Source organism: Pundamilia nyererei, unplaced genomic scaffold (assembly GCF_000239375.1).
Source record: "Pundamilia nyererei isolate P.nyererei 1_Seehausen unplaced genomic scaffold, PunNye1.0 scaffold00017, whole genome shotgun sequence".
Classification (NCBI taxonomy): Eukaryota; Metazoa; Chordata; class Actinopteri; order Cichliformes; family Cichlidae; genus Pundamilia; species Pundamilia nyererei.
Genome location: NW_005187418.1, coordinates 5,512,935 through 5,521,804, shown reverse-complemented (window position 1 = coordinate 5,521,804; position 8,870 = coordinate 5,512,935). Strand labels below are relative to the sequence as shown.

At 43.8% G+C, this 8,870-nt stretch overlaps 1 pseudogene; it reads left to right on the top strand.

Annotated features, from left to right (window-relative positions):
• Positions 1–3,255: 3,255 nt before the first annotated feature.
• On the top strand, positions 3,256–8,233 carry LOC102201961 (5-hydroxytryptamine receptor 3A-like; annotated as a pseudogene).
• Positions 8,234–8,870: the final 637 nt, after the last annotated feature.

Sequence of the window (8,870 nt, the reverse complement as noted above, 5' to 3'; positions counted from 1 at the left end):
ATTCTGTCGGTGATACCTAGTTTGGCACGACACCGGCTACCTTCCTGGTTAGCGTGTGGCCCCGCCCCCTTGCTTGGTAGAAGAAGTATGGCAGCCCACCGTCCCAAACATGTCTGTGTATGGCATTTTGCCTTTTTACGGTAGGCACGAGCAGTGTGGCTGTGCCTGGCTGTGTCTGATTTTTCAGCCGGCGAGTGAGTGTTCTCCAGCTTGCCGCACTGTGTCTCATTTCGAAGTTCACACCTGCTGCTCCCCTGTCTGCGGACAGCGCTAGCGACCGCTTAGCCCTGGGGCAGACCTTTGGGTTAAGTCCCCGCTTGGCCGTCAGCGGGCTGGACTGCCAACCCCCCCGTCTGTGGACGGCTGGGCGGCTCCGTGGTTGGATGGACCCTACAGTTTGCATCCCTGCCTTGGCCCTGCGTCTTGCAGCTGTACTGCTGCTGCGGGCTGTGTTCCTCTGGCGTATAGCCCACGGTTCGCCGACTCACACGCCAGTCAGACCTTGCTGTGTCTGATATGTCAGTCGCTGAGTGGGTGTTCTCCAGCACGCAGCGCTGGCTCTCCATCTAGTGGGTTTCCCCTGTATCGCGGGTCACATGGCCAGCAGGTACCCGCCCAGTGATTTGACACCTCCCGTCTGTCCGTTAGTGTCTCATCAGGCCCCCCTCTGCTGGCCCCCTGTCTATAGACTCTGCAGAGTGGCTGCTATGCACTGGTGATGAACCTTGGGTTGCTCCTCACTTGGGCCCTTAGTGGCCTGAGCCACCAGCACCTCCCCTATCGTGGTTGGTGCAGGTCAGCTGCTCTACTCCTGGGACAGGCCCTGGGCCTCGTCCTCCCTGGGCTAATCCACTGAGTGGCCGAGATGCTTCGACAGGCTCTTTCTCCCTGGCACTGTGTCACTGCCTAGTACCAGGCAGGGCTCTGTTGTGGCTTGACTTCTCTAGGTGGCGGCTCTGCCTTCCCTTCTGGGGCATCATCTGCATATCGCGGGCTTCTGTCACAGCGATAGCCAGCTGCTGTGCTCGAGTGGCTTGGTAGGCTGTGTTGCCCTGGTGTTTGCCCACGTTCGCCGGCTTCCACGCCAGTCGCACCTCGCTGCGGCGAGTGGCATTCTCCAGCCTAGTGTGTTGCCCGCAGTGCGCGGTTCACACAGCCAGCAGGGCTCCTGTCATTGCTCGAGTGGGGCGGCTTCTCGGCTCTGACTGCAGCTTCAGCTTCTGCTGCTGCTGCTACTGCTGCTGCTGCAGGCTGTGTTCCCCTGGCGTATTGCCCGCGCTTCGCCGGTTTACGCGCCAGCTGGACCTCTCTGTGTCTGATGCTCAGCGAGTGAGTGTTCTCCAGCCCACAGTGCCTGGCTCCCTGCAGGCGGTTCACCCGTTGCGTGTTAGCCAGGCCTCGCTGTGTCTGATAAGTCAGCCAGCGAGTGTGTTGTGCCGCTTGGCCCTGGGGCGACCTGTGGGTCGCGTCCCTGGCTTGGAGCTCCTCTCCAGCGGCTGCACTACAGCTGCTTGCTGTGTTCCCCTGGCGTGTAAGCCGGCGAGTTCACTCTTGAGGCTCCTCTGTCTACAGACAAGCACGTGGTGACGGTGCTGGGGGTGGACCTTCGGGTCATCGCCTTGCTCAGCCCTCCACTTATGCCGGCTAGGCTGCCAGCCCCCCCCCTCCCTGTCTGTGAACAGCTCGGGGTGGCTTCGGCTTTGAGGATGGACGGGTCACATCCAAAGCTTCACCTGAGGTTGCTGGCTGTGTTCCCCTGGCGTGTTGCCCGCTTCGCCGGCGTACACGCCAGTCGGACCTCGCTGTGGCGAGTGAGAGTTCTCCAGCCTGTAGCGCCGACTCTCTGTCTGGCATTGCCCTCATGTTGTAGGCCTATGCGACCAGCGGGATGCTACTTGGCAGCTCGGTGTGCTGCGTTCCCTGCCGGTCTGCCTCGCGGTTCCCGGGCTGACCTTGAGCGGCCAATCACTTACGGTCCTGTGTCCTGCATGACCGGTTCAGGGCAGTCTAGCGTCTGCAGACTGCTGCCTCCACCCCCTGGCTCGGCCTTCGCATTGCGAAGCCCTGACCAGGGTGGTGTCTCTCTTGGTGCGTTGTCACTGACTCCCGGCACCTTCACTCTCGGTGGTGCACTGTCTCCTCGCGGGGTGTCTTACAGAGTTACCCCGTACATATGGAATATGTAACGGTGTGGAGAGATAGTCTCGATATGCTAGAGAACGTACGGTTACGGTGTAACCTTGGTTCTCTTAGTGAGAGACTATCTCTCCACCGTGAGGCCGCTCGGAGATGCGTTCTGATCATCACTGGTGTCACGTCCACACAGCTGTTTTATACGTAAGCTGTGGGGCGTAGCCGGGCGTGCTGGAGTGTCTTAAAGAAATATCGACACGCCATGACCAAGAGGGCTCGTACTCCGTACATATGGAATATGTAAAGGTGTGGAGAGATAGTCTCCCACTAAGAGAACCAAGGTTACACTGTAACCGTACGATACATTTTCCTGTGATATCTAACATCCATGAGTGTCATAATCCCTGAGTCTTAAACCCGAGTTTTTCAGTTTTGTGGTTCAAGGTTTGCTTTGGGATTCGTGAAAGGATTTTATCAAAGTTGTTGTTTATGATTTTATTCTTGTGCTTTTATGTCTCTGATATTTTTGCCTTTACTTCTTTGCTCATAATGTTTCCTTAAATTTGTTAGTTCTCTTTCATGACCCCATTCTGTTCCTCCAGTCTTAACTCTGTGGTTGTTTTTGGACACCAAGACACCAAAATCAAACAGATTTTGGTGTCTTGGTTTCTTGTGCTTTTCATTTCATTTCATTTCCTTTGTCTCATTTTCACCGATTTGTTTCCCACCTGTTTTACCTTGTGTAAATATTCTCTCCTCTTGCCCTTTTCCGTGTCATCTCACTTTGCTGTGTGCTCCCCTGCTCTGTGTTTCTTGGTTCCATTATTCCTAGTTTTTAATTTTCATATCTCGCTCTGTGTGTGTTTTTGGACTTCCTTTGTTTGTCATTGTTCAGCAATTGAATTGAGTTCATACTGTTTCCAGAGTTTTGTGTTTGGTTCAGCATCCTGCCTGCCACACAGCTATTCATGACACTGCATTTTTAAATAAAACCTCGAATTAATTCTAACCACATATTAAAGTAAAGCAAGTCATATTAACACATTTTTTTATTTTTAAAAATTAGTGCACTCATTGTCAGCTGAAAATGCATCCAGTTCAGAGCTACAGGAAGATCAACAGATGACCAGTGAGACCACTATAAGAGGTACATAGCGTCTCTCTCTCTATCTCTCTCTCTCTCTCTCTCTCTCTTAAAGTCTTTTGCCACCTCTTATTTCCAGTCTCTCAGTTTTTCTCTCCTTGGGAGTCGTTTTCATTCCAGCACTTCCACCTAACCATTTTCAGAGGCACATTTTCTTGTTTTCTTAAGCCTATGACAGAGGATAACACAGTTTGACTGACATAAAATAGTATTTTTGCACCAACAAAGCAATTCTCAAAGAGCTATTAGTCAAAAACCTCATCCGAACATGAGCACACAAACAGTGTCTCAAGTTCATGGCTTTAAGAAACAAAAAACAATCCAACAAAGATCTGATACAGGGCTAAGAGATGGATATGGCCCTTCAGCCCCACCTGCCATTCACCAAAGCCTCAACAGAAATGGTCTCAGTGGAATGGAGGCTGTCAAGAGGCTCAGGGTGAAAAGGCTGAGGTATGTCAAATTACACAAGAACTGATAATCAGTCGCAACAAGTTTTGTAGACTGAAGAATCCAAAATTTGTACTTTTGGAGCGAAACCTTTGTCTATATGTATAGAGGAGCTCAGCAGCGAGGTACCACAGCCAAGTACTGTCAGATTTTGATCAGGTATACAGGAGCAGCTGATCAGCATCTTTATTTATTTATTTATTTTAGCTTGGCAACCACACTGCTAATGCAGTAAAAGAATAAATGGATACAAAAGCACAGAATGGAAAACTAACAGTCAAAGATAGACCTCGAAATTAATTAAATAATGTGAAATCGTTATGACAGATAATAGAACAAAAGGCCACTAACATCCAAAGAAGAGCTTTGAATGTCCTTAGTGAAGATTAGAAAACTACTACTGAAGACTACTTTAAGAAATTACAAGAAAGTTTGCCTAAGAGAGCTCAGACTATGTTGGATAATATTGTTTTTTATATGAAGTGTTGAATTTCAAGCTGGAATTGTATAAATGAAGTTTTTGCTTCATATACAGTAATTACATGTATGCTTGCTAACCTTTCAATTAATCTCTTCACTTTTAATAGCAAAATATAAAGAAAATAAAGATGACTGAGGGCGTTTCCACAGTACTGTACATGCCAACAAGTGATGTCGTCTGTTTTTGTTGTTTGTTTTTTTTGTTTTCTTGACACAGTTATCCAGACCTGCAATAAATTGACAATCTGAAATGAAAGCATAGAAGCTGCTTTATTGTTTTCATATCATAACATCAATCTCAAGAATGTCTTTTTATGTGTCCTTTTAGATAATGAAGTGGAAGTGGAGAAACTCTGCAATTTTCAGGCTATTGTACAGCACCTGGATCTAAGTAAAGACAGTATTAAGTACACTGTGAGCCGGCCCATTATAAACAACAGTCATCATACAGATGTTGTGCTTGACATGAAACTCTACGCTATTCTGGATATGGTAAGTTGTTCAAGCTACTTGTGTATGTTTGTGTGTTTTAGTTTGAATAAATGATAATGGATATTTTTGTTACCAAATAGTTTGTTTCTTTCGATAATAAAATAATGTCAAAAGTCTGCTCAATTGGTGCATATTTGTCTGCTTCATATGCATAATTTCAGTTTTCACTGTCATGTATTCTCTCAGTTTGGTATTCTCTTAATTATGGAGATCCATAAGCTTCATCTATGAATACATCAATGTCTGTCTTTTGTGGCCTTCTATGCTTCTGTTAGTTGTCTAAGACCATTTAAGACTTCCCAGATGTTGGGTTTTTCTTGTCTATTGGAGGCTGCATACTGTTGATCTTACCCAGGTCTTTCTAGGATTACTGTGGCACAAGTCAGGCTCAACCATTTGAGCTTGAACACTGCTTGATTTCTTTGTTCACAGAGAGAAATTGACCAGACCTTAATTTCTTACATTTGGGTTTATTTGGTGAGTTTTCTCTTTCAAATACATCAATTTTCACAGTATTGTTGAAATTGAAATTGCTTGAAATTACGTGTTTTCATCTTTTGTCTTTTTCTCCTTGTTTGTATCTCTTTCCTCTTATTTGTATCCCTCTGACTAGTCATGGAAAAACGAGTACACTAAGTGGGAACCAGATCAATTCTGTGGAATTAAACAAATAACAATTCCTACTGAATATTTGTGGATGCCAGATATAACTATTTCAGAGATGTAAGTTTAACATATATGCACATAAACTCACACAGACCATACAGTCACTAGCAATAAGGCATTAAGCTACAGCTAAAAAAAAACAACCCCAAAGCTGAACATTTATAATTCATTATTAGAAACGTATATGCTGCTCTTCAAAATCTTAACATCATTAATTTTTTTTATCCTTGAAGATATTGTATAATTCATTAAATATGTTGCAAATTGAGCAGCAAGCCCTTCAAGTCCATGTGGTCATGTTGAGCCCTCCAAGACATTAATAAAGACTATATCTATGTTGACCATCCCATTAAAAAAGAATAGCAACTAAATGCTGTCCTGGATAATTTTGGATATGTGCACTGGATAATTGTTTTGTCATGGCGCAATCAGCTCAAACCAAGCAGGATTCATGAGGTACATCGTGGCTTTGAAACATGAAATGATAACCTTCCTTTTCCAAGATCCATTTTGTCCAGCACATATCTATATGGATGCACCTGAATATTCAGTTATTTGGATATCCCTCTGTCATTTAGATAATCTCGCAGTGATATTCCTGCACTTGTTCATCCTTGTGTTGCTAAAGTTTTAGTGTTTTAGTTTTAGTTTTAGTGCTAAATCCTTTGCAAACCCCCCACCCCCCAAAAACCTATGGACAGATTGCTTGCCCACTGCTCTATTTCTTTTTACACACCTAAAACAACAAATCCAAAAGATGTTGCGTTAGATCTGCCTTTTCCTACAGACCAGTGGCTACTTTTTCAGTGATGAAGAGTTACACATCCTGCACAGGGAGGAATGCAAGTTAGAGTAGCTCCTTTACATGAAAAAAGAAAGACCATGTCTGAATCAAGGAAGTGGCCTATGGGTACATCTTTCACCATCTTAAAGCTATTTCCCAACTTTCTCTGAATGGTACTCATGGCTTATCCAGTAACTACAGATTAAATCCTTAGTTTTTCTTATACTACGAAAATGGGTCAGTTCTTAATGGGGTACATTCTCCATAGTAACAGATGCTGTATTCTCCAGAGCAGAGATGAAAAGGTATGATTTGCTCTTGAGGGCAACAAAGGGCAAAACTTCTGTGGCCCATGTGTGGGTATTACCAGTTGGACTCTGTGTGGAACAGCCCTAGGGTTCATTTTTGTCCCACGCAGGCATGTTTGTGTGGGTCATTCGTATTGATCCTGGTGGTCTGAGCTTGATGAGGTGTGGATAAAGGCGTGTCTGAGGACAATTGGGAGGGAAGAGATCATTGGTTACCAAACTTTGTCAGAATTTCTAGTCCATCATTTCTAGCTGAAATTATTAAGTAATTTAACACAAACTCTTGTGTAAGTCGCCACTTGATGTTGCAGGTTTTATCTGGATTCTACCATAAGTAATTAAGACATGGTGGCTTAATGCATTAATCCTCCTCAGCTGGAGAGTAAGATTTGAGTAGGATTCTGTCTACCTATTTGTCATAACTGATGCTGCTTTTTTGAGTGGCTATAACTGATTGTAATTTTCTGTCTTACAGGACAGAGCGAGACAAAGCCTCTCCGAGTCCTTATCTCTCCATTGAAAGCGGTGGTTTGGTTGAATACAGAAATGACCAGGTGATCGTAAGCACCTGCAAGCTGCACGTGTACAAATTCCCTTTTGATGTTCAGAGGTGTAACCTCTCCTTTAAGTCTATCATGCACTCTGGTGAGCCCATAGCATATATGCGTGCCGTTCATGAAGTTATAAACCCAAACCATCAGATACAAAAATATATATTTCTTTCTTGCTGATCTTTTATTTTTATGTTTCACTTCAGATGAAGAAATAAAGTTACAATTCAACGAAACCAATAATACGGTCACAGAATGGTCTCGAAATGTGATGCAGACACAATACGAGTGGCTGTTTATCAACATGTCAGTTACCACCAAAACTGTCAATGAATTTGACTTCAACCAACTTATGATTGTTTACACTGTGAGTATTTCTGGGAGCAGCTGCACAGAAATGGGGAAAAAAGCATTAATCAATTTCACTGCTTTTTCATTACTTTCCTTTTTGTGACCATAATACATGTCCAATATAGAGTAGGAGTAGGATGATTAACCACCTCACATGCAAATTGACAGATTACCATGAAGAGGAGGTCTGTCCTCTACATTGCCAATTTCTTGCTGCCAGTCTTCTTCTTCTTGGTTCTGGACTTGTCCTCCTTCCTGATATTAGACAGTGGAGGTGAGAAGCTCGGCTTCAAGATCACTGTCCTGCTCGCTGTCACAGTGATGCAGCTTCTTCTCAATGAGATTCTGCCCAGCTCTTCAGACAGTATTCCACTTATAGGTAAAGAAGAGCATATTTGACTTCATGCAGTGAATTAATCAAGCTATCAAGTCATTAAGTGATTTGTCCACTTTCATGCTGGATGCCCTCCTCAGCTGTCTATTGCATTGGGGTTTTTGCTCTGATGCTGCTCAGCCTCCTGGAGACAATTTTGGTGATGCATCTGATTGAGAAAGACTCGCCAGCCCAGGATAATGAGACAGATGGAAACCAAAGCCTGGTGGAGTGCTGTGAGGAGAAACAGGACATATCCAACTTTCACAGCTGTTGTAGAGGTGTGCTTAATTGTAGCAGTCGTTGTCTGTCACCTATCTATGTAATTCTAGCTGTGTTGCATTGTTCTTCCCGTCTATTTTTTTTATTCCAGACATGAAGAGATGTAGTCATTGTGCATCTGTTCATGATGTATCTGTGGATGAAAGACCAACTGTGTCTACATCAATCAACAGTCTGCCACCACTGACTATAAAGGTTGGAGTTAAATTGGACTTTTAAGTGTTTTTCAAGTGAAATATAAAAACTGATGAAAGCCATCATGTTTGCATGAGAGAGAGATTATCCCAAACCCTAACATGGGTGTTGAAAGTAAACACTTTCACTAAATCAATGTGAAAACAAATCAGTGTGTGAAATGTAGCAGGAACTAGACTATAAATGGCTGTATATGTAATCTTATTGATTAGATTTCAACAAAACTATTTTTTCAGGGTTGTAGCTGCAACCTGATGAAGATGTTCTTTCCACTGGAAAAAGTCTCGGGTGACCTGCGGGAGACTAGGAAAACCGTGACTCTGCAGAGTACCAACAAGAAGTCCGGCTACTGGACCAATATAGTAAAACATATCAACAGGGTTTTTGTCATTTTTTATTTGACAACAGTGACTGTGTTTTTGGCAATTATGATTTTATTGTGGAACAGTGCTGAAGATGAGTAGGCCGAAAGTTACTTTACTTTAAATCATTAGCATGAGGATTAACTTTACTTAACTAAAAGTTTCTGTTCCTTTATTAAGTCCAAGTCTAAAGTATGCATTTAGACTAGGGGTCGGTTTTGATTATCGATTTATCGATTAAAATCGATTCTAGCTTGGATAACGTGATATCATTCATTAAAATCCTGAATCGATTTTTT